The sequence below is a fragment of the Rhinoderma darwinii genome (genome assembly GCF_050947455.1).
Source record: "Rhinoderma darwinii isolate aRhiDar2 chromosome 5 unlocalized genomic scaffold, aRhiDar2.hap1 SUPER_5_unloc_36, whole genome shotgun sequence".
NCBI lineage: Eukaryota > Metazoa > Chordata > Amphibia > Anura > Rhinodermatidae > Rhinoderma > Rhinoderma darwinii.
In genome coordinates this window covers 512,027-535,941 of record NW_027461794.1, presented here as the reverse complement: position 1 = coordinate 535,941, position 23,915 = coordinate 512,027, and the positions used below count along the sequence as shown (strand labels likewise).

General features: G+C 48.8%; 8 non-coding genes and 1 pseudogene across 8 annotated transcripts; all 9 read right to left on the bottom strand.

Moving 5' to 3' along the window:
* Positions 1-1,126: 1,126 nt before the first annotated feature.
* On the bottom strand, positions 1,127-1,317 carry LOC142691177 (U2 spliceosomal RNA). Its single transcript, XR_012859818.1, has one exon. It is a non-coding gene; the product is annotated as a U2 spliceosomal RNA (small nuclear RNA).
* A 1,350-nt stretch (positions 1,318-2,667) lies between these two features.
* LOC142691176 (U2 spliceosomal RNA) lies at positions 2,668-2,858 on the bottom strand. Its single transcript, XR_012859817.1, has one exon. It is a non-coding gene; the product is annotated as a U2 spliceosomal RNA (small nuclear RNA).
* Positions 2,859-4,200: 1,342 nt separating this feature from the next.
* LOC142691175 (U2 spliceosomal RNA) lies at positions 4,201-4,391 on the bottom strand. Its single transcript, XR_012859816.1, has one exon. It is a non-coding gene; the product is annotated as a U2 spliceosomal RNA (small nuclear RNA).
* Positions 4,392-5,731: 1,340 nt separating this feature from the next.
* On the bottom strand, positions 5,732-5,922 carry LOC142691172 (U2 spliceosomal RNA). The gene has a single exon (XR_012859815.1). It is a non-coding gene; the product is annotated as a U2 spliceosomal RNA (small nuclear RNA).
* Positions 5,923-7,217: 1,295 nt separating this feature from the next.
* LOC142691170 (U2 spliceosomal RNA) lies at positions 7,218-7,408 on the bottom strand. The gene has a single exon (XR_012859813.1). It is a non-coding gene; the product is annotated as a U2 spliceosomal RNA (small nuclear RNA).
* Positions 7,409-8,756: 1,348 nt separating this feature from the next.
* On the bottom strand, positions 8,757-8,948 carry LOC142691228 (U2 spliceosomal RNA). Its single transcript, XR_012859857.1, has one exon. It is a non-coding gene; the product is annotated as a U2 spliceosomal RNA (small nuclear RNA).
* Positions 8,949-15,841: 6,893 nt separating this feature from the next.
* Positions 15,842-16,032, bottom strand: LOC142691216 (U2 spliceosomal RNA). The gene has a single exon (XR_012859846.1). It is a non-coding gene; the product is annotated as a U2 spliceosomal RNA (small nuclear RNA).
* Positions 16,033-21,568: 5,536 nt separating this feature from the next.
* Positions 21,569-21,670, bottom strand: LOC142691281 (U2 spliceosomal RNA; annotated as a pseudogene).
* Positions 21,671-22,982: 1,312 nt separating this feature from the next.
* On the bottom strand, positions 22,983-23,173 carry LOC142691169 (U2 spliceosomal RNA). Its single transcript, XR_012859812.1, has one exon. It is a non-coding gene; the product is annotated as a U2 spliceosomal RNA (small nuclear RNA).
* Between the last annotated feature and the right edge of the window lie 742 nt (positions 23,174-23,915).

Here is a 23,915-nt window from a genome sequence, read left to right as displayed (position 1 = left end):
AGGATTTGCTTCTTTTGCTTGCACCACAATGCAGTGCTGAAAGAGGAGGAATCTACATAAAAACGCCTTCCTGGCAACGCCCAAATGCCCTCCTGCCATGCAGATAAACACTGGCAGCGGCAGCAAGTGCATGCCCACAGCCACCCCTTGTTCCTTCACACCTTGTATCAGCTGTAATCCAGTCCAGTCCAGTCCAGTGCTGCCTGCTGAGCAGCACTGACCAACACTGCCTGGGCCCAGGCTTTTATCTATCTCTGAGGCAGGCCCCATTATGATGTCAGAAAGCTGGCTCTGGAATCCTGAGGGCTCCACTATGACACGTGCAAAGTTCCGTCTGAACTTTATATAAGACGGTGCGGCTCAGTCAGTCACTCAGTGTTGCCTGAGAGGGCAACACTGCAACAGCCGGCCGCCAGGCTGTCTTTTTTTTGCACAGCTAGTTGCCTCCAGGAGGCCACAAGAGGGAGACAAGGGACTGCAAAATGGAAAATAGGCATCCACCAACTTTACAGACAACTTGTTCTCCTTGCTCCTACAACCTCCATCCTTGCACAGTTTGTTATTTTATTCTTCTAGGTAACATAGTAACAAATCCAAATTGCTGCTCTCTTTGTAGGCAAGCAAGGGTTTGTTGCAACTGCAATTCTTACTTCTTCTTGGAAATGTTGGGACGGCAGTACATTCCATCACATCCATCTAGTGTACACAGGTAGGTCCATTGTGGCGGGTAGGCGGCTGGCTGCTTTAATGGCTGTTTGCTGTTCCCCTACTCCACTCCACTCCACTAGTTGACTGTGTTGCTGCATCAATCAGTGGCTGGCTCAGGTGCAGCTCTTTAACCTACCTAGGAGGGAGGGCGGAGAGAAGACAAGGAAGGTGAATGAGCTGTTCCAATGTGAAATGCCGGAAACACAGAAACACAGAAGACACACACACAACAAGAGGTGGCAATGTATTAATTAATTGCATTTAATAAATGAGCTCATTATCACACATGACTGTACAAATGCATTGTCCAACAGGTGTTGAAATAATGGGATTAAAAGGGGAGATCCCATCAGAAAGACAAAAACAATAGCAAACACAAATAGCACTTTTGGAATCTGATTTTAGTCAACACATAAGGGAAGGGTGCACCGGTCCTGGAAATACTGCAATACCAGGTCAATGCGTGGAGTGGACAGAGCAAGCTCTATTTCCATCTCCCTGTTCTAAAAATCCATTTAATATATGGTCCCCAGATAGGGGACGTATCAGATATTAAACTGATAAGAACAGATACTACACTTGATCTTAGCCAAAAGGCCGAGAAGCGATAACCCGAGCGGCCCTTGCCTTGCCCGAGCCTGTCCCATACTGCTGTTCACCCCTTGCAGCGATTGATTCAGCCTACTCCTAGGCAATTCCATGGGGCCCTGCAGGCTCACACACATTTACAGCTACTAAGCGGGAGGGAGGTGAATAAAGGCCGGAGAGGAAGCTACACAGGATTTGCTTCTTTTGCTTGCACCACAATGCAGTGCTGAAAGAGGAGGAATCTACATAAAAACGCCTTCCTGGCAACGCCCAAATGCCCTCCTGCCATGCAGATAAACACTGGCAGCGGCAGCAAGTGCATGCCCACAGCCACCCCTTGTTCCTTCACACCTTGTATCAGCTGTAATCCAGTCCAGTCCAGTCCAGTGCTGCCTGCTGAGCAGCACTGACCAACACTGCCTGGGCCCAGGCTTTTATCTATCTCTGAGGCAGGCCCCATTATGATGTCAGAAAGCTGGCTCTGGAATCCTGAGGGCTCCACTATGACACGTGCAAAGTTCCGTCTGAACTTTATATAAGACGGTGCGGCTCAGTCAGTCACTCAGTGTTGCCTGAGAGGGCAACACTGCAACAGCCGGCCGCCAGGCTGTCTTTTTTTTGCACATTTATTTGCCTCCAGGAGGCCACAAGAGGGAGACAAGGGACTGCAAAATGGAAAATAGGCATCCACCAACTTTACAGACAACTTCTCTTTGCTCCTACAACCTCCATCCTTGCACAGTTTGTTATTCTTCCAGGTAACATAGTAACAAATCCAAATTGCTGCTCTCTTTGTAGGCAAGCAAGGGTTTGTTGCAACTGCAATTCTTACTTCTTCTTGGAAATGTAGGGACGACAGTACATTCCATCACATCCATCTAGTGTACACAGGTAGGTCCATTGTGGCGGGCGGGCTGCTTTAATGGCTGTTTGCTGTTCCCCCTACTCCACTCCACTATTTGACTGTGGTGCTGCATCAATCAATCAGTGGCTGGCTCAGGTGCAGCTCTTTAACCTACCTAAAAGGGAGGGCGGAGAGAAGACAAGGAAGGTGAATGAGCTGTTCCAATGTGAAATGCCGGAAACACAGAAACACAGAAGACACACACACACACACACACACACACACACACACACACACACACACACACACACACACACACACACACACACACACACACAACAAGAGGTGGCAATGTATTAATTAATTGCATTTAATAAATGAGCTCATTATCACACATGACTGTACAAATGCATTGTCCAACAGGTGTTGAAATAATGGGATTAAAAGGGGAGATCCCATCAGAAAGACAAAAACAATAGCAAACACAAATAGCACTTTTGGAATCTGATTTTAGTCAACACATAAGGGAAGGGTGCACCGGTCCTGGAAATACTGCAATACCAGGTCAATGCGTGGAGTGGACAGAGCAAGCTCTATTTCCATCTCCCTGTTCTAAAAATCCATTTAATATATGGTCCCCAGATAGGGGACGTATCAGATATTAAACTGATAAGAACAGATACTACACTTGATCTTAGCCAAAAGGCCGAGAAGCGATAACCCGAGCGGCCCTTGCCTTGCCCGAGCCTGTCCCATACTGCTGTTCACCCCTTGCAGCGATTGATTCAGCCTACTCCTAGGCAATTCCATGGGGCCCTGCAGGCTCACACACATTTACAGCTACTAAGCGGGAGGGAGGTGAATAAAGGCCGGAGAGGAAGCTACACAGGATTTGCTTCTTTTGCTTGCACCACAATGCAGTGCTGAAAGAGGAGGAATCTACATAAAAACGCCTTCCTGGCAACGCCCAAATGCCCTCCTGCCATGCAGATAAACACTGGCAGCGGCAGCAAGTGCATGCCCACAGCCACCCCTTGTTCCTTCACACCTTGTATCAGCTGTAATCCAGTCCAGTCCAGTCCAGTGCTGCCTGCTGAGCAGCACTGACCAACACTGCCTGGGCCCAGGCTTTTATCTATCTCTGAGGCAGGCCCCATTATGATGTCAGAAAGCTGGCTCTGGAATCCTGAGGGCTCCACTATGACACGTGCAAAGTTCCGTCTGAACTTTATATAAGACGGTGCGGCTCAGTCAGTCACTCAGTGTTGCCTGAGAGGGCAACACTGCAACAGCCGGCCGCCAGGCTGTCTTTTTTTTGCACATTTATTTGCCTCCAGGAGGCCACAAGAGGGAGACAAGGGACTGCAAAATGGAAAATAGGCATCCACCAACTTTACAGACAACTTCTCTTTGCTCCTACAACCTCCATCCTTGCACAGTTTGTTATTCTTCCAGGTAACATAGTAACAAATCCAAATTGCTGCTCTCTTTGTAGGCAAGCAAGGGTTTGTTGCAACTGCAATTCTTACTTCTTCTTGGAAATGTAGGGACGACAGTACATTCCATCACATCCATCTAGTGTACACAGGTAGGTCCATTGTGGCGGGCGGGCTGCTTTAATGGCTGTTTGCTGTTCCCCCTACTCCACTCCACTATTTGACTGTGGTGCTGCATCAATCAATCAGTGGCTGGCTCAGGTGCAGCTCTTTAACCTACCTAAAAGGGAGGGCGGAGAGAAGACAAGGAAGGTGAATGAGCTGTTCCAATGTGAAATGCCGGAAACACAGAAACACAGAAGACACACACACACACACACACACACACACACACACACACACACACACACACACACACACACACACACACACACAACAAGAGGTGGCAATGTATTAATTAATTGCATTTAATAAATGAGCTCATTATCACACATGACTGTACAAATGCATTGTCCAACAGGTGTTGAAATAATGGGATTAAAAGGGGAGATCCCATCAGAAAGACAAAAACAATAGCAAACACAAATAGCACTTTTGGAATCTGATTTTAGTCAACACATAAGGGAAGGGTGCACCGGTCCTGGAAATACTGCAATACCAGGTCAATGCGTGGAGTGGACAGAGCAAGCTCTATTTCCATCTCCCTGTTCTAAAAATCCATTTAATATATGGTCCCCAGATAGGGGACGTATCAGATATTAAACTGATAAGAACAGATACTACACTTGATCTTAGCCAAAAGGCCGAGAAGCGATAACCCGAGCGGCCCTTGCCTTGCCCGAGCCTGTCCCATACTGCTGTTCACCCCTTGCAGCGATTGATTCAGCCTACTCCTAGGCAATTCCATGGGGCCCTGCAGGCTCACACACATTTACAGCTACTAAGCGGGAGGGAGGTGAATAAAGGCCGGAGAGGAAGCTACACAGGATTTGCTTCTTTTGCTTGCACCACAATGCAGTGCTGAAAGAGGAGGAATCTACATAAAAACGCCTTCCTGGCAACGCCCAAATGCCCTCCTGCCATGCAGATAAACACTGGCAGCGGCAGCAAGTGCATGCCCACAGCCACCCCTTGTTCCTTCACACCTTGTATCAGCTGTAATCCAGTCCAGTCCAGTCCAGTGCTGCCTGCTGAGCAGCACTGACCAACACTGCCTGGGCCCAGGCTTTTATCTATCTCTGAGGCAGGCCCCATTATGATGTCAGAAAGCTGGCTCTGGAATCCTGAGGGCTCCACTATGACACGTGCAAAGTTCCGTCTGAACTTTATATAAGACGGTGCGGCTCAGTCAGTCACTCAGTGTTGCCTGAGAGGGCAACACTGCAACAGCCGGCCGCCAGGCTGTCTTTTTTTTGCACATTTATTTGCCTCCAGGAGGCCACAAGAGGGAGACAAGGGACTGCAAAATGGAAAATAGGCATCCACCAACTTTACAGACAACTTCTCTTTGCTCCTACAACCTCCATCCTTGCACAGTTTGTTATTCTTCCAGGTAACATAGTAACAAATCCAAATTGCTGCTCTCTTTGTAGGCAAGCAAGGGTTTGTTGCAACTGCAATTCTTACTTCTTCTTGGAAATGTAGGGACGACAGTACATTCCATCACATCCATCTAGTGTACACAGGTAGGTCCATTGTGGCGGGCGGGCTGCTTTAATGGCTGTTTGCTGTTCCCCCTACTCCACTCCACTATTTGACTGTGGTGCTGCATCAATCAATCAGTGGCTGGCTCAGGTGCAGCTCTTTAACCTACCTAAAAGGGAGGGCGGAGAGAAGACAAGGAAGGTGAATGAGCTGTTCCAATGTGAAATGCCGGAAACACAGAAACACAGAAGACACACACACACACACACACACACACACACACACACACACACACACACACACACACACACACACACACACAACAAGAGGTGGCAATGTATTAATTAATTGCATTTAATAAATGAGCTCATTATCACACATGACTGTACAAATGCATTGTCCAACAGGTGTTGAAATAATGGGATTAAAAGGGGAGATCCCATCAGAAAGACAAAAACAATAGCAAACACAAATAGCACTTTTGGAATCTGATTTTAGTCAACACATAAGGGAAGGGTGCACCGGTCCTGGAAATACTGCAATACCAGGTCAATGCGTGGAGTGGACAGAGCAAGCTCTATTTCCATCTCCCTGTTCTAAAAATCCATTTAATATATGGTCCCCAGATAGGGGACGTATCAGATATTAAACTGATAAGAACAGATACTACACTTGATCTTAGCCAAAAGGCCGAGAAGCGATAACCCGAGCGGCCCTTGCCTTGCCCGAGCCTGTCCCATACTGCTGTTCACCCCTTGCAGCGATTGATTCAGCCTACTCCTAGGCAATTCCATGGGGCCCTGCAGGCTCACACACATTTACAGCTACTAAGCGGGAGGGAGGTGAATAAAGGCCGGAGAGGAAGCTACACAGGATTTGCTTCTTTTGCTTGCACCACAATGCAGTGCTGAAAGAGGAGGAATCTACATAAAAACGCCTTCCTGGCAACGCCCAAATGCCCTCCTGCCATGCAGATAAACACTGGCAGCGGCAGCAAGTGCATGCCCACAGCCACCCCTTGTTCCTTCACACCTTGTATCAGCTGTAATCCAGTCCAGTCCAGTCCAGTGCTGCCTGCTGAGCAGCACTGACCAACACTGCCTGGGCCCAGGCTTTTATCTATCTCTGAGGCAGGCCCCATTATGATGTCAGAAAGCTGGCTCTGGAATCCTGAGGGCTCCACTATGACACGTGCAAAGTTCCGTCTGAACTTTATATAAGACGGTGCGGCTCAGTCAGTCACTCAGTGTTGCCTGAGAGGGCAACACTGCAACAGCCGGCCGCCAGGCTGTCTTTTTTTTGCACAGCTAGTTGCCTCCAGGAGGCCACAAGAGGGAGACAAGGGACTGCAAAATGGAAAATAGGCATCCACCAACTTTACAGACAACTTGTTCTCCTTGCTCCTACAACCTCCATCCTTGCACAGTTTGTTATTTTATTCTTCTAGGTAACATAGTAACAAATCCAAATTGCTGCTCTCTTTGTAGGCAAGCAAGGGTTTGTTGCAACTGCAATTCTTACTTCTTCTTGGAAATGTTGGGACGGCAGTACATTCCATCACATCCATCTAGTGTACACAGGTAGGTCCATTGTGGCGGGTAGGCGGCTGGCTGCTTTAATGGCTGTTTGCTGTTCCCCTACTCCACTCCACTCCACTAGTTGACTGTGTTGCTGCATCAATCAGTGGCTGGCTCAGGTGCAGCTCTTTAACCTACCTAGGAGGGAGGGCGGAGAGAAGACAAGGAAGGTGAATGAGCTGTTCCAATGTGAAATGCCGGAAACACAGAAACACAGAAGACACACACACAACAAGAGGTGGCAATGTATTAATTAATTGCATTTAATAAATGAGCTCATTATCACACATGACTGTACAAATGCATTGTCCAACAGGTGTTGAAATAATGGGATTAAAAGGGGAGATCCCATCAGAAAGACAAAAACAATAGCAAACACAAATAGCACTTTTGGAATCTGATTTTAGTCAACACATAAGGGAAGGGTGCACCGGTCCTGGAAATACTGCAATACCAGGTCAATGCGTGGAGTGGACAGAGCAAGCTCTATTTCCATCTCCCTGTTCTAAAAATCCATTTAATATATGGTCCCCAGATAGGGGACGTATCAGATATTAAACTGATAAGAACAGATACTACACTTGATCTTAGCCAAAAGGCCGAGAAGCGATAACCCGAGCGGCCCTTGCCTTGCCCGAGCCTGTCCCATACTGCTGTTCACCCCTTGCAGCGATTGATTCAGCCTACTCCTAGGCAATTCCATGGGGCCCTGCAGGCTCACACACATTTACAGCTACTAAGCGGGAGGGAGGTGAATAAAGGCCGGAGAGGAAGCTACACAGGATTTGCTTCTTTTGCTTGCACCACAATGCAGTGCTGAAAGAGGAGGAATCTACATAAAAACGCCTTCCTGGCAACGCCCAAATGCCCTCCTGCCATGCAGATAAACACTGGCAGCGGCAGCAAGTGCATGCCCACAGCCACCCCTTGTTCCTTCACACCTTGTATCAGCTGTAATCCAGTCCAGTCCAGTCCAGTGCTGCCTGCTGAGCAGCACTGACCAACACTGCCTGGGCCCAGGCTTTTATCTATCTCTGAGGCAGGCCCCATTATGATGTCAGAAAGCTGGCTCTGGAATCCTGAGGGCTCCACTATGACACGTGCAAAGTTCCGTCTGAACTTTATATAAGACGGTGCGGCTCAGTCAGTCACTCAGTGTTGCCTGAGAGGGCAACACTGCAACAGCCGGCCGCCAGGCTGTCTTTTTTTTGCACATTTATTTGCCTCCAGGAGGCCACAAGAGGGAGACAAGGGACTGCAAAATGGAAAATAGGCATCCACCAACTTTACAGACAACTTCTCTTTGCTCCTACAACCTCCATCCTTGCACAGTTTGTTATTCTTCCAGGTAACATAGTAACAAATCCAAATTGCTGCTCTCTTTGTAGGCAAGCAAGGGTTTGTTGCAACTGCAATTCTTACTTCTTCTTGGAAATGTAGGGACGACAGTACATTCCATCACATCCATCTAGTGTACACAGGTAGGTCCATTGTGGCGGGCGGGCTGCTTTAATGGCTGTTTGCTGTTCCCCCTACTCCACTCCACTATTTGACTGTGGTGCTGCATCAATCAATCAGTGGCTGGCTCAGGTGCAGCTCTTTAACCTACCTAAAAGGGAGGGCGGAGAGAAGACAAGGAAGGTGAATGAGCTGTTCCAATGTGAAATGCCGGAAACACAGAAACACAGAAGACACACACACACACACACACACACACACACACACACACACACACACACACACACACACACACACACACACACACACACAACAAGAGGTGGCAATGTATTAATTAATTGCATTTAATAAATGAGCTCATTATCACACATGACTGTACAAATGCATTGTCCAACAGGTGTTGAAATAATGGGATTAAAAGGGGAGATCCCATCAGAAAGACAAAAACAATAGCAAACACAAATAGCACTTTTGGAATCTGATTTTAGTCAACACATAAGGGAAGGGTGCACCGGTCCTGGAAATACTGCAATACCAGGTCAATGCGTGGAGTGGACAGAGCAAGCTCTATTTCCATCTCCCTGTTCTAAAAATCCATTTAATATATGGTCCCCAGATAGGGGACGTATCAGATATTAAACTGATAAGAACAGATAAGGTTTCAACAAAGTTTTTTATTGGCAAAAATAATATATTTTACAGACTTTTTTTTAAAATTGAAACCACAAGATAAAATCAACAGCATAATACATGAATATTCATACATTTAAATGAATACAAAAGTAATAATAATAAGACCAGTAATACAGATGTTATAATAAAAGTACAGAACAATAGCAGGATAAAATTTATACAGGGCATAAAAGACATAAAAGAATAAAACCATTTTTATTTACAATGTTATGGTATTCCACATTTGCAAACACCACATGGATGTTGCTTCTTTTACCCCTAGCTGCTTTTTGTCCCTAAGATAATAAATATACATTTCACTTAGGGCATATTTCACACAATTTTTAACGTCAATAAAATCATGTTTAAAAAGCAGAATGTTCCTAACCTTCCAGATGGCATTCTTAAAACAGTTTAAAATGATCCAACAGACCATTTGCTGTTTAAAACTTGGGCAGTTAAAAAGACCATAAAACACGTATTCAAATTTAAGATCTTTAAGACCGCAGGCCCATTTCAGCAATGGGCCTACCTTCCTCCAAACCTCCTGTGCATATGGGCAGTTCCAAAACAGGTGCATTACCGTCTCGTCGTCACCACACCTGTCTCTCGGGCACTTGGCTCTCGCCACCAGTCCTCGCCTATGCTGGAATTCACGAGTAGGGAGGCACTGGTGAACGATTGCCCAGGCAAGGTCCTTGTGCACATTTGCCATAAATTTCCCGAAAACGTTCCGCCACACCACCTTGGACCTTGCCTGTGAGAAATTTGAAACTGCCAGTGTATCCTCCTGCCGCCTACAGGAGAGTGACACTTTTTTCTGGTCCCCCAATATGTCAGGCTCCAATTCTTGGAGACCTAGGAGCCTGACAGTTTTTTCGAGCACCGCATATTGTTTTGGGGGACACAGAAGCACAGGAGAATTCAAAGGGACACGAAACCATCGTTTAAAAATCATGCCCGTAGCGTACTTTAAAAAGTAGCTAAAAATACCATCAGAATTATACATTTTAAAACAGAAGCAAAAGTATTTAATGTAAAAGAAGTTAAAAAGGTTAGGAACATCTCTCCCGCCATTGTCCTTACATCTGTACATAAAATCACGTTTTAGTTTTTCCATTTTGGAACCCCATAAAAACATAAAACAGATCCTGGTCACTTTTTTAATATATAAAATTGTTGGAGGGAAAACCATAGCTACATAAAGCATTATGGGTAATAAAACAGATTTAATTATTAAAACTTTTCCCTCCATGGTGAGATTTCTCAAATTCCACATTAAAACCTTTTTTTCCATTTTGGCAATTACTGAATCCCAATTGGGTCTCCCATCGTTTTCTTGATTAAAAACAATTCCTAAAATTTTTATCTGATCCTGCTGCATGTTAACTCCTGGTGTCACAGAGGAATCCCATACACCAGTATAAAAACAGTCACACTTATCAACGTTTAATTTAAAACCAGAGGCTTCACAAAAAAAGCCGGTGTTCCTCAATGCCCGTCTCATAGAAGCGGCGTCTGGGCATAGGACGGTGGCGTCATCCATATAGCCTAGGATTTTTACCTGGTTCCCCCTTCCTCCAGGTATGGGCACGCCTCTGATGACTTTATCATCTCTTATTAGGGTGAACAGAGGTTCTATGGCACAAATAAAAAGGAGCGGAGACAACGGGCACCCCTGTTTCACCCCTGATAAAAGAGGAACACCTTTAGTTAAAAATCCGTTGATAGAAATTTGGCTAAAACAGGATCGATATAAAAGCTTAATACGTGTTAAAATAATTTCAGGAACAGCCATCTTTTTAAGAACCATAAAAAGATATTCATGGGAGACCCGGTCAAAAGCCTTCTCGAAATCTAAGGATAAAATAGCAAGGCTTTGACCCCTTTCTTTAAAATACCAAATGATGTCACGTAAAATATTCAGGGACTCAGTAATTGACCTCCCAGGTACCCCACATACCTGGTTTGGATGGATTAATTTATGAATAAAAGGTTTAAAACGGATTGTTATTAGTTTAGCTAAAATTTTACAATCAACGTTTAAAAGAGTAATAGGGCGCCAGTTTTTTAACTGGTCCCTCTCACCTTTTTTAAAAATTAAGGACACAATCCCCCTCCTCCAGGAAGGGGGCAGCTCTTCAGTAATAAAAACTTCCTTATACAATAAAAACATGTCATTCTTTAAAATTTCCCAAAAAGCATGATAAAATTCGATGGGCAGACCATCTTCCCCAGGAGCTTTCCCATTAGAAAAACTTTTAAAAGCAAATAAAAGTTCCTCCAAGGTAATATTACGGGATAAAACTTCCTGGTCTAAAATATCTAGCTTGGCATCAAGGGAATTAAGAACATGTTCTAAAAAGGAAGGATCAATATTTTTCTTGTTAAAAAGAGATTGGTAGAAATTAAAAGCAGAATTTAAAATGCCGACCATAGTGGTTTCTCCTTCAAGGTTTAAAATGACATCTCGTTTATCCATTACCTTTTTGAAGAAGAACCGGGAACACTTCTCGCCATCCTCGAGGTGCTTTACATGTGAATTAAAAATTATTTGTTTCCCTTTCTCTTCTATGGCATATTTTATTTCAGCTTTAAGATTTAAGATATCATCATCAACATCCATACCAATCTCCTTCAATTTAAAAAGTACATGTAAACGTTTATTAAGAACATAAAACCATTGTTTTTTCTCTTTTGCTTTCTTCTTACCTGCTCGAATAAAAAAAGCTCTGATTTTGGGTTTAATGCCCTCCCACCAGTGTAGCATAGGCTGACTGGGCGCTCTATGGGACTGCCAACACTGGTAGGTCCGCACAAACTCCTCTTTAATGATGGGGTCCTCCAGGAGTGTGGTGTTTAGTCTCCAGGGACCCCTACAAGCTTTTTGCTCTCCCTCTAGCTCCAGGTGCACTGAAAGGAGCTTGTGATCAGATAAAATATTTGTTAAAAGCAAACATTTTTTGGGAATAAAACTATTAGAAGTGAAAATAAAATCAATTCTGGAGCTCACTCTTCCATTGGACCAGGTGGGGCCTGGGTCCGCAGGCAAGAGTTCCCTCCAGCAATCTTTCAATTTAAAATCACCAATAAAATTCTTGAGCAGGTAAGAAGTACGGTCAATTTTTCGATTAAAATCCCCACCCTGCCGGTGTTCTCCATCTCGCACACAGTTAAAATCACCACCCACCAGCAGGGGGGTAGACCCAACACAAAACAATGGTAAAATCTCTAATAGTTCTGCCCTCTCCTGTTTGGTAGGAGGGGCATAAACGTTTAAAACACGAATTAAAATTCCATTAAAAAGCAAATGTATTAAAATAGCTCTGCCGGGCATGATTTCAGTCACTGTTTAGATGGAGATAAAACGACCTCGGCAGAGCAATCCAACCCCCGCAGAGCGACAGTCATTTCCACCAGACCAGACTGAGGGGCCTAGTTTCCAGTCCATCTTTAAATCTTGATATTCCAAGTCATTAGGGATTCCACATTCTTGAAGCAGGCAAAGGTCAAAGTCCACAGTCTCTAAAAATGAAAATAAAGCAGTCCTGCGGACAGGGCTCTTTAGGGACCTCACATTTAGTGAGGCGACTTTGATAGGAACCAACATAGTCTTAGTTGAGGTCAGGGTCCGAACCAGAAGAGTCGTACTCGGAGATCAGCTGCGAGTCTGGACCCCCTTTTTGAGGGGTCAATAAATCTTGGATATTGGTAGGGTCAGAGCCAGATACGTGGGCGGCTCCAACCCCCACACTGCTCTCATCCGAACTCCGATAGGCAGCTTTCCTCCGAACTCCGGACTCCTCTTCCTCTCGCTGTCTCTTTGCAGAATGGCTCCTATCCATCTCCTCGAAGTCGCTCTCACCCATCTCTGGCCCCTGGCTGAAGATATCGCTGATGTCCTTCCTGGGCAGCTGCACAGGGGCCTGTGAGGTCCCATCACTCTTGGCAACCTTTGCCTGCTTACGGGGAGCCTTCATCGCAAGCCCCTCCACAACCGCAGTGGAGGAACTTTGCTCCGACCCCCCCGTTGACCGGAAATGGTCAAAACGAGGCTCCAATCCAGCATATTTTAGGGTTTTCTTAATGGAGCCCTCGTCTGACACAGAGTGTCTCCGCTCCATGCCCACACTCTTGGGACAGGCGTCAGGTCCTACTGCAGAACCTACGGAGCCACGACGCCTGTCGCTAACCACTGCCTCAACAGGGTCCACTGCAGGCGGAGCAGAGGACCTGTTTGCAGAGGTGCCGGTCAACTTATGTCCAGCAGAGTCAGAATTCCTCCTGCTCTGCCTGGACCCGGTGGAATCCCTATGGCCGTCCCTCGAGGCTGACATCGGTGGGCCCCCCGATGGAGCTGTGAAGGACTTTGGCCTGGACCCCTCAGTCGTCAATGCTCGTTTTGGGGCATTACCAGCGGCGTCTGCACATGTTGCAAACTGCCGCTCTGGCCCTGGTCTGGGTGGCCCAGATTTCGCTCTGCGGGGGCAATCTTTAAAAGCATGCCCAGTCATGCCGCACAGATTGCACAACACCTCGGAACTGCATTTTGCCGCTACGTGTCCAACCTGGCCACACCTGTTACACTGCACCACATGGGGCCGGTCACAATGTTCTCTGGTGTGGCCATATCTCAAGCAGTTCCGGCAGGCTATTGGCATCTGGGGGTAAAATAGGAATCCTCGATTCTTCCCAATGGCAAAGTTCTGGGGTGGGTGATGTAAGCCTCCAATGCCATTGGGATCCTGGCGGAACTTCACCCAATATTTTCTTTTGCCATTCCAGAAGCTCTGGGTGTTCAAGATTTTATGTGAGAAGCGGACCTCCCTGCAGTAACGACTGAGGAAGGTTTCAATGTCACACTCTGAGACAAATGGACTGAACATGCACATCACGAGCGGGACTTCTTCCTCCCCGTAGAGGAATAAAAAGTTCAGTCCATTTAGCCGCTCCTCACTCTGGTCCGCATCAGACAATCTTTTGTGCATGTTGTCGCAACATGCCGCGGCCGTAAAGGATACGGTGTACCGACCGCGGCTTTCCTGGTCGTTGAGACACAGGATGTCCGCCCGCTTGAGCCCCAGGAAGTCCAGCAGAATCACCTCCACAATGAAGCGAAGGTTCTTCCGCTGGCGATGGCCTTCTTCCACCTCGATGCGGACGGACTGGCGCAACCGGGTGTCCCCGGATGCAAATCCAAATGTATATGGCATTTTCAGTGCCTGGGGGCTAAGCCTGTCCCTTATAGCAGCAAGGGCTCAGATTCCACAATTAAGTGGAACCCTCCCCCAAGGCCAAGGATTAGGGTACCCCAGACACCTACGAAGCCCGATAAACGCCCTCGGAACGCTCTTAGAAAAACGCCTCAAGGCCGGTTGACCTCTTGGGTAAGGCGCGATCGCAACTCGTTGTCCGGGGGCTAAGCCCACTCCCCAAATAGCAGCAAGGGGGTGAAGTCTCTCTGTGAAAAGAGACGATCCCCCAAGGCCAAGGAGCAGGGTACCCCGGACACCTCCCAACAAAACCAGATGCAGAAATACTACACCTGATCTTGCCAAAAGGCCGAGAAGCGATAACCCGAGCGGCCCTTGCCTTGCCCGAGCCTGTCCCATACTGCTGTTCACCCCTTGCAGCGATTGATTCAGCCTACTCCTAGGCAATTCCATGGGGCCCTGCAGGCTCACACACATTTACAGCTACTAAGCGGGAGGGAGGTGAATAAAGGCCGGAGAGGAAGCTACACAGGATTTGCTTCTTTTGCTTGCACCACAATGCAGTGCTGAAAGAGGAGGAATCTACATAAAAACGCCTTCCTGGCAACGCCCAAATGCCCTCCTGCCATGCAGATAAACACTGGCAGCGGCAGCAAGTGCATGCCCACAGCCACCCCTTGTTCCTTCACACCTTGTATCAGCTGTAATCCAGTCCAGTCCAGTCCAGTGCTGCCTGCTGAGCAGCACTGACCAACACTGCCTGGGCCCAGGCTTTTATCTATCTCTGAGGCAGGCCCCATTATGATGTCAGAAAGCTGGCTCTGGAATCCTGAGGGCTCCACTATGACACGTGCAAAGTTCCGTCTGAACTTTATATAAGACGGTGCGGCTCAGTCAGTCACTCAGTGTTGCCTGAGAGGGCAACACTGCAACAGCCGGCCGCCAGGCTGTCTTTTTTTTGCACATTTATTTGCCTCCAGGAGGCCACAAGAGGGAGACAAGGGACTGCAAAATGGAAAATAGGCATCCACCAACTTTACAGACAACTTCTCTTTGCTCCTACAACCTCCATCCTTGCACAGTTTGTTATTCTTCCAGGTAACATAGTAACAAATCCAAATTGCTGCTCTCTTTGTAGGCAAGCAAGGGTTTGTTGCAACTGCAATTCTTACTTCTTCTTGGAAATGTAGGGACGACAGTACATTCCATCACATCCATCTAGTGTACACAGGTAGGTCCATTGTGGCGGGCGGGCTGCTTTAATGGCTGTTTGCTGTTCCCCCTACTCCACTCCACTATTTGACTGTGGTGCTGCATCAATCAATCAGTGGCTGGCTCAGGTGCAGCTCTTTAACCTACCTAAAAGGGAGGGCGGAGAGAAGACAAGGAAGGTGAATGAGCTGTTCCAATGTGAAATGCCGGAAACACAGAAACACAGAAGACACACACACACACACACACACACACACACACACACACACACACACACACACACACACACACACACACACAACAAGAGGTGGCAATGTATTAATTAATTGCATTTAATAAATGAGCTCATTATCACACATGACTGTACAAATGCATTGTCCAACAGGTGTTGAAATAATGGGATTAAAAGGGGAGATCCCATCAGAAAGACAAAAACAATAGCAAACACAAATAGCACTTTTGGAATCTGATTTTAGTCAACACATAAGGGAAGGGTGCACCGGTCCTGGAAATACTGCAATACCAGGTCAATGCGTGGAGTGGACAGAGCAAGCTCTATTTCCATCTCCCTGTTCTAAAAATCCATTTAATATATGGTCCCCAGATAGGGGACGTATCAGATATTAAACTGATAAGAACAGATTTTTTTTTGATTGAAAATTGCTTTATTGACAATCAATCGTCATCATACAAACATTACTGCGACGCAGCGCAAGCCATGAAGCAGCAAATAATAAATAATAACAGTCGTCAAACATAACATTACAGTATAATACACAGTACAGGCTAGCCTATGCTATACATTACACCACATGCTACACTAACATTCTTGCATTCACTAACGCCAAACAACAAAGCATTACAGACAAGTGATGGGATAGGGGAGTGGGTAGGAGGGGATAGGGGAGGGGGAAATCACAGGCCCGAAGCTTTATTGAAAGACAACACACAAGAAGGGAGAGTGGGGGGAAGGGGAGTATCAGTCCTCTTCCTCATCGACGTCCGGGCTGTCCCAGGTGGAATAGTCTCTGAGCAGGCTGTGGATCAGCCTGCGGCAGTCCTGGACGGACACACTCTCTCTCCGCAAAATCAGACGGTTCCTGGCAAACCATATAGCGTCCTTAAAGCAGTTCATAAGGCGCCAGGCTTCCTGGATTGCTCCATCCGTGGTATTCCCAGGAAATAGTCCATAAAGTACCGAGCGGTACGACAGTCTGTTCCTGGGTACTGAGTCCTTGAGTTCATGTTCCAAGGCTTTCAACAGACCCTGTGCAAAGGGGCACTGCCAGAAAATGTGCAAAGATGTTTCCTCCGTGAAGGGGCACCTGGGGCAGTACCGGGTCTTGCACAGGTTGCGGGCATGCATGAATGACCTAAGAGGCAGTCCTCCCTGGATGGCCATCCATGAAATGTCCTTGTGCCCGTTGGTCAACCTGCCAGATGACACGTTAGTCCAAACAGTCTCCAACGTGTCGGCATGAAGCCCTGGAACAGACTCCAGTGAGTCCTTTGCTCTGATGTGCTTGTGGATCGTCTTAGGTTTCCACAAGTCGGGCTTAAGACCCTCCAGTTGATGCTCCCTCACAAACCGGACGACATCTCCGTAGAACCAGGGAGCGTGCCAGTTGTAAGGGAAGGAGCTGTCCCACTTGTCCCAGCCAAAACCTCGCCAGAGGGGAAGGAGGAAGTAGCGGGACATGGCCTTGCCCGCAGAGCCGTTTGCTGTCCTCAGAGTCCTACGAACACAGTCACATACAAAAGCGATCCGCAGCAGAGTGGGAATGTCGGGTATACCCTTCCCACCTTTGCGGGGCTCCTTGTACATAACAGTCCGCTTTACTCTGTCCATTTTCGAGCCCCAGATGAAGCGAAACACAGTCCTGGTAATGGCCCTCGAGACGGTGGCAAGAGGGGGCCATGCCTGTGCAGTGTATTGTAGCACAGGCAAGACTTCGTTACGCAGGACCATTGCTTTGCCCTCAATAGTGAGTTGTCTGAGGCTCCACAGTCCGATCCTTTGGTTGACTTTGGCCAAGCGTTCTTCCCACGACTTTAGGGCTGCACCTTCCTTACCGAACCAGACTCCCAGAATTTTGATGAAGTCCGGCTTGATAGTAAACGGGAAGGAGGCAGGAGAAGGCAGGTACCACTTTCCGAAGAGCATGGCTTCCGACTTCCCGCAGTTGACTTTTGCCCCTGAAGCGCGTCCGAACTCCTCGCAGGTCTGGACGAGTGCAGTCACCGAACTCTGGTCAGCGCAGAAGACGGTCACGTCGTCCATGTACAGCGAGCATTTGACCTCGAAGTGTCCTGGACCTGGTGCGGTGATCCCTCTGATCTCTCCATTCTGCCGGATAGCCTCTGCGAAGAGCTCTATAACACAAACAAAAAGGAGAGGTGAAAGAGGACAGCCTTGTCTAACCCCCGACGATACAGGAAAGGGGTCAGTCTTCCAGCCGTTCACCAGCACCGAGCTGTAAATGTCGCAATACATCAGGTTAACATACAAACAGAACAACCTGCCAAGCCGCAGCCTACGCAGAGCCTTACCCATGAATTCGTGAGAGACCCGGTCAAAAGCCTTCTCCTGATCCAGACTGACCAGGGCCGCGTGTGTACGGCGGCTTTGCATGTAATGCACCGTGTCCCTCACCAGGGCAAGACTGTCGGCCACCCTACGGCCAGGAATGCCGCAGGTTTGGTCCGATCCGATGATCTGTCCGATGACAACCTTCAGTCTGTTGGTCAATACTTTGGCGAGGATCTTGTAGTCCACGTTCAGGAGAGAGATGGGACGCCAGTTTTTCAGGTCACATCTCTCCCCCTTCCGCTTATACAAGATCGTGATCATGCCTTCTCTCAAGGACGGTGGCATTCTACCCTCCACCACCATCTCCTCATAGAGCTCCAGCAGGTCCGGACAGATCAAGTCCCCCAGCGCTACATAGAGCTCTGCTGGGAGACCATCACTGCCCGGGGTCCTGCCGGGTCTGAAGGATTTAGCGGCAGAGAGCAGTTCCTCCACCGTCAGGGGTACGTCCATAGCCTCCGTACCTGCAGGATCAAGATGATTAGTGATACCTGACAGGAATTTATCGGCGGCTTCGGGGTCAGTGGTTTTCCGGGAGTAGAGGCTTCGGTAGTAGTCTGTGACGACTCCCATCACCTCCTTCTTCCCAGAATGCATGTTTCCGGTCTCATCTCGGAGTTCCTTCAGGGGCGTGTGGCCGGCATGGAGTTTCCTGAAAAAGAACGAGTTACATTTCTCACCCTTCTCCAGGTTCTCCACCTTGGAACGAAAGATAATTCGCTTGGATTCCTCCTCAAAGTGCCTTTTCAGGCCCTTTTTGGCTTCCTCCAGCTCCTTCCTGACGTCCCAGCCGCATTGAAGGAGGTCTTGCAGGGATCGCAGCTGACGCTGCATCTCTCTGAAGTCTCTCTTCCTCTCACACGCCTGTTGACGACTTTTTGCCTGAAAGAAACAACGAAATTCAACTTTAACATATTCCCACCAGTCACAGGTTTTGTCAAAGAAAACTTTATCATTCCTCCAAACAATATAGGCGTCTCTAAGTTCCGCCAGTACCTCCTCTCTTTCCAGCAGGGCACAATTCAGCTTCCAGGAGCCAGGGCCGGGAGGAAAACCGTGGCCGATGGCACCCTGGAAGAGAATGGCCCTGTGGTCAGAGAAGAAGCAGGGGATCATGGAGTGCCCATGCTGCTTGACTGCCCGGGAGGTGAACACAAAGTCAATCCGAGAACGAAGTGAGCCATCGGGTCGGCTCCATGAATAGTTCACAGAGCCGATCCCCATGGAGCCCACAACGTCCTGCAAGGATGCTTCGGTTACCATCTCGATAAGCAGTTTGGAACTGACATCCAGCTTGATTGAAGTGCCGGAACTTCGTCCATCCTCTTCGATGGGGCAGTTGAAGTCCCCGGCCATCACCACTGCCCTAGTGGTGGCGAGCTGGGTCCGCAGGGTCTGGAATAGTTCCAGGCGCTCAGCCTTCATAGGGGGAGCGTACACGTTGATGAGCCTAATCGGCTCTCCCGCCCAGGAACCGTCTACGACCAACAAGCGGCCGCAGACGAGCTCCTGGACAGAGTCAACAGTAAATACGCTTCCCCTAATCAGGATGGCAACCCCTGCAGACTTACAGTCGCCCCCACCAGACCAGTAGGACGGGCCATGGGTCCACTGCCTGGCCAGGTGATGATATGACCTGGAAGAGGGGAGAGTACATTCCTGCAGCATAAATATATCACTCGACTGCTTGGAAAGAAAAGTTAGCACCATCTGACATCTAGTCCTATCTCTAACACTCCTCACATTGAGGCTAAAGATGTTAAGTCTAGCAGCCATGGGGGAGAATAAAGAAGGTTAGTGCAAACGATACACCTTAGTTACCAGTCCGGTCGGGCGGATCCTCCTCGCCTGGCGGGTCCGAAAGATCCAGCAGGCCCTCTGACAAAAATTGTTCCAGGATTGTAGCCACCTGGATGTCTGTTGTGAAGTCGATGACCTCAGGTTCAGACACGAGTTCCTCCACCATCTGCTCCATTTCCTCCTGCTGCGCAAGGGAATCTTCGCAGATTTCCACGACTTGTCGCTTTGAGGACTCAGCCGCTGGGCTGTCCCTCACCTTTCTCTTCCTCTGGATGGCACCTGAGGAGACAAGAGGGGGAAAATCCTCCAGGGAGAGGACTCCAGCAGCTGGAGAGGAAGATGTTAGTGCTGCTGGAGCTGGGGAGAAGGGAGGCTGGGTTGGGAGAGGTGCAGGTGACAGGACCACTGAGATGGGTGGGTAGGAGAAGGTGAGAGCCTCAGTGGGGGTGACAGGGGTTGGGGACGGGGGGGTGGGGAGGGCCGGGCGAGGGAGGGTGGGAAGGGTAGGGCGAGGGAGGGCCGGGAGAGGGGGGGGAGGGACTGTCGTCTTCTTACCATCCTTCTTTTTCCCGGTCTTCTGTGCCGCTGGAGCTCTGGCTGGGGCGGGGTTCCCTCTGGCTGGAGCTTTCGCTGCTACAGTTGCCCAGGATCGATCCCTCTTCGGGCAGTCCTTGTAAGAGTGGGCTGCTTGTCCGCAGAGGTTGCACATTGTCCGTTTCGGGCAGTCTTTGGTCTCGTGTCCTGTTACCCGGCAGTTCTTGCAGGCGTCCTCCTTGCAGTCCTTCACCGAATGACCCTTCTTGCTGCATCTCCTGCAGATCTGCGGCATGTCCGGGTAATAGATGAGGCCGTAGGAGTTGCCCAGCGAGAATGACTGGGGCAGGTGCTGGAGGCCGTCTTCCGCGCTCGAATCCTTGTTCAGTCGGACGATTACCGACCACTTGCCAGTCCAGAAGCCGAGTCCGTTCAGGATGTGGGTGGGTTCCCTCACCACTGTGCAGAACCGCTTCAGGAGCGTGGTGATGTCTTTGCCGGGGGTGTGTGGGTTCCGCATTGAGACCGTCACCCGCCTTTCCTCTCTTTGGACAGGGCAGTTGCCCACAAAGCGAGAGAAAGGGGATTCAGGCCTCGCCGCTTTCACCATCTCCCAGTACCTTCTGCAGATGTTGATCGAAGCGAAGGTCACGAAGAACATCCCGGTCATGAAGGCCTGGATACTGATGGTCTCCGGCTTAGCGAAGCCCTGATCCAGGAGCATCTTCTGGCAGAACACTTCTTCCGTCATGTCCGGCACTCTCCCGTCCACCTCCCTGAGCTTCAGGGCCACCGTCTGCTTCATCCAGGGCTCCAGGGTTGGAGCAGCCTGGTTCGGCTTCCTGGTGGCCTGTTGGCTTGAGGAGGCTTCAGGAGGAGATGTCCTGGCCTGGGCCGGCTCACCTGGTCCATCAGCCTTCTCCTTCTGGGTGGCAGGGTTGCTGGTTGAGGCCATGGCTTCTTCCAGCTGTTCCTGTCGCTTGGGGAGGATCTTCGATAGCTCTTTCCCGAAGGGGGCGGAGCTATGCAAATCTTCTCCTTGCTGGCCGAGGTTCTTCCACGAAATTTCTTCCGCAGCGGTTCCTCGTCGAGCTTCTTCTTCTGCGGCCGAGCTTCTTCGAAGATCCCCTTCAGCAGCGGCTCTTCTCCGAAGTTCTCCTTCTTCTTCCCGGCAGCGATCTCCCGGAGCTTCTTCCTCGATGGCGGCTTCTCCCTTCTGGATCGTCGTCTTCGCTGGTTCTTCTCCGCAGTTCGTCGCCGGCTTCGTCTGGAACGCTCTTGGATCGCTAAGCTAGTGTTTATAGCCCCCAGTGGTTCTCCGAGCTATCTATCCTTACAAGGACTGATAAGAACAGATACTACACTTGATCTTAGCCAAAAGGCCGAGAAGCGATAACCCGAGCGGCCCTTGCCTTGCCCGAGCCTGTCCCATACTGCTGTTCACCCCTTGCAGCGATTGATTCAGCCTACTCCTAGGCAATTCCATGGGGCCCTGCAGGCTCACACACATTTACAGCTACTAAGCGGGAGGGAGGTGAATAAAGGCCGGAGAGGAAGCTACACAGGATTTGCTTCTTTTGCTTGCACCACAATGCAGTGCTGAAAGAGGAGGAATCTACATAAAAACGCCTTCCTGGCAACGCCCAAATGCCCTCCTGCCATGCAGATAAACACTGGCAGCGGCAGCAAGTGCATGCCCACAGCCACCCCTTGTTCCTTCACACCTTGTATCAGCTGTAATCCAGTCCAGTCCAGTCCAGTGCTGCCTGCTGAGCAGCACTGACCAACACTGCCTGGGCCCAGGCTTTTATCTCTGAGGCAGGCCCCATTATGATGTCAGAAAGCTGGCTCTGGAATCCTGAGGGCTCCACTATGACACGTGCAAAGTTCCGTCTGAACTTTATATAAGACGGTGCGGCTCAGTCAGTCACTCAGTGTTGCCTGAGAGGGCAACACTGCAACAGCCGGCCGCCAGGCTGTCTTTTTTTTGCACATTTATTTGCCTCCAGGAGGCCACAAGAGGGAGACAAGGGACTGCAAAATGGAAAATAGGCATCCACCAACTTTACAGACAACTTCTCTTTGCTCCTACAACCTCCATCCTTGCACAGTTTGTTATTCTTCCAGGTAACATAGTAACAAATCCAAATTGCTGCTCTCTTTGTAGGCAAGCAAGGGTTTGTTGCAACTGCAATTCTTACTTCTTCTTGGAAATGTAGGGACGACAGTACATTCCATCACATCCATCTAGTGTACACAGGTAGGTCCATTGTGGCGGGCGGGCTGCTTTAATGGCTGTTTGCTGTTCCCCCTACTCCACTCCACTATTTGACTGTGGTGCTGCATCAATCAATCAGTGGCTGGCTCAGGTGCAGCTCTTTAACCTACCTAAAAGGGAGGGCGGAGAGAAGACAAGGAAGGTGAATGAGCTGTTCCAATGTGAAATGCCGGAAACACAGAAACACAGAAGACACACACACACACACACACACACACACACACACACACACACACACAACAAGAGGTGGCAATGTATTAATTAATTGCATTTAATAAATGAGCTCATTATCACACATGACTGTACAAATGCATTGTCCAACAGGTGTTGAAATAATGGGATTAAAAGGGGAGATCCCATCAGAAAGACAAAAACAATAGCAAACACAAATAGCACTTTTGGAATCTGATTTTAGTCAACACATAAGGGAAGGGTGCACCGGTCCTGGAAATACTGCAATACCAGGTCAATGCGTGGAGTGGACAGAGCAAGCTCTATTTCCATCTCCCTGTTCTAAAAATCCATTTAATATATGGTCCCCAGATAGGGGACGTATCAGATATTAAACTGATAAGAACAGATACTACACTTGATCTTAGCCAAAAGGCCGAGAAGCGATAACCCGAGCGGCCCTTGCCTTGCCCGAGCCTGTCCCATACTGCTGTTCACCCCTTGCAGCGATTGATTCAGCCTACTCCTAGGCAATTCCATGGGGCCCTGCAGGCTCACACACATTTACAGCTACTAAGCGGGAGGGAGGTGAATAAAGGCCGGAGAGGAAGCTACACAGGATTTGCTTCTTTTGCTTGCACCACAATGCAGTGCTGAAAGAGGAGGAATCTACATAAAAACGCCTTCCTGGCAACGCCCAAATGCCCTCCTGCCATGCAGATAAACACTGGCAGCGGCAGCAAGTGCATGCCCACAGCCACCCCTTGTTCCTTCACACCTTGTATCAGCTGTAATCCAGTCCAGTCCAGTCCAGTGCTGCCTGCTGAGCAGCACTGACCAACACTGCCTGGGCCCAGGCTTTTATCTCTGAGGCAGGCCCCATTATGATGTCAGAAAGCTGGCTCTGGAATCCTGAGGGCTCCACTATGACACGTGCAAAGTTCCGTCTGAACTTTATATAAGACGGTGCGGCTCAGTCAGTCACTCAGTGTTGCCTGAGAGGGCAACACTGCAACAGCCGGCCGCCAGGCTGTCTTTTTTTTGCACATTTATTTGCCTCCAGGAGGCCACAAGAGGGAGACAAGGGACTGCAAAATGGAAAATAGGCATCCACCAACTTTACAGACAACTTCTCTTTGCTCCTACAACCTCCATCCTTGCACAGTTTGTTATTCTTCCAGGTAACATAG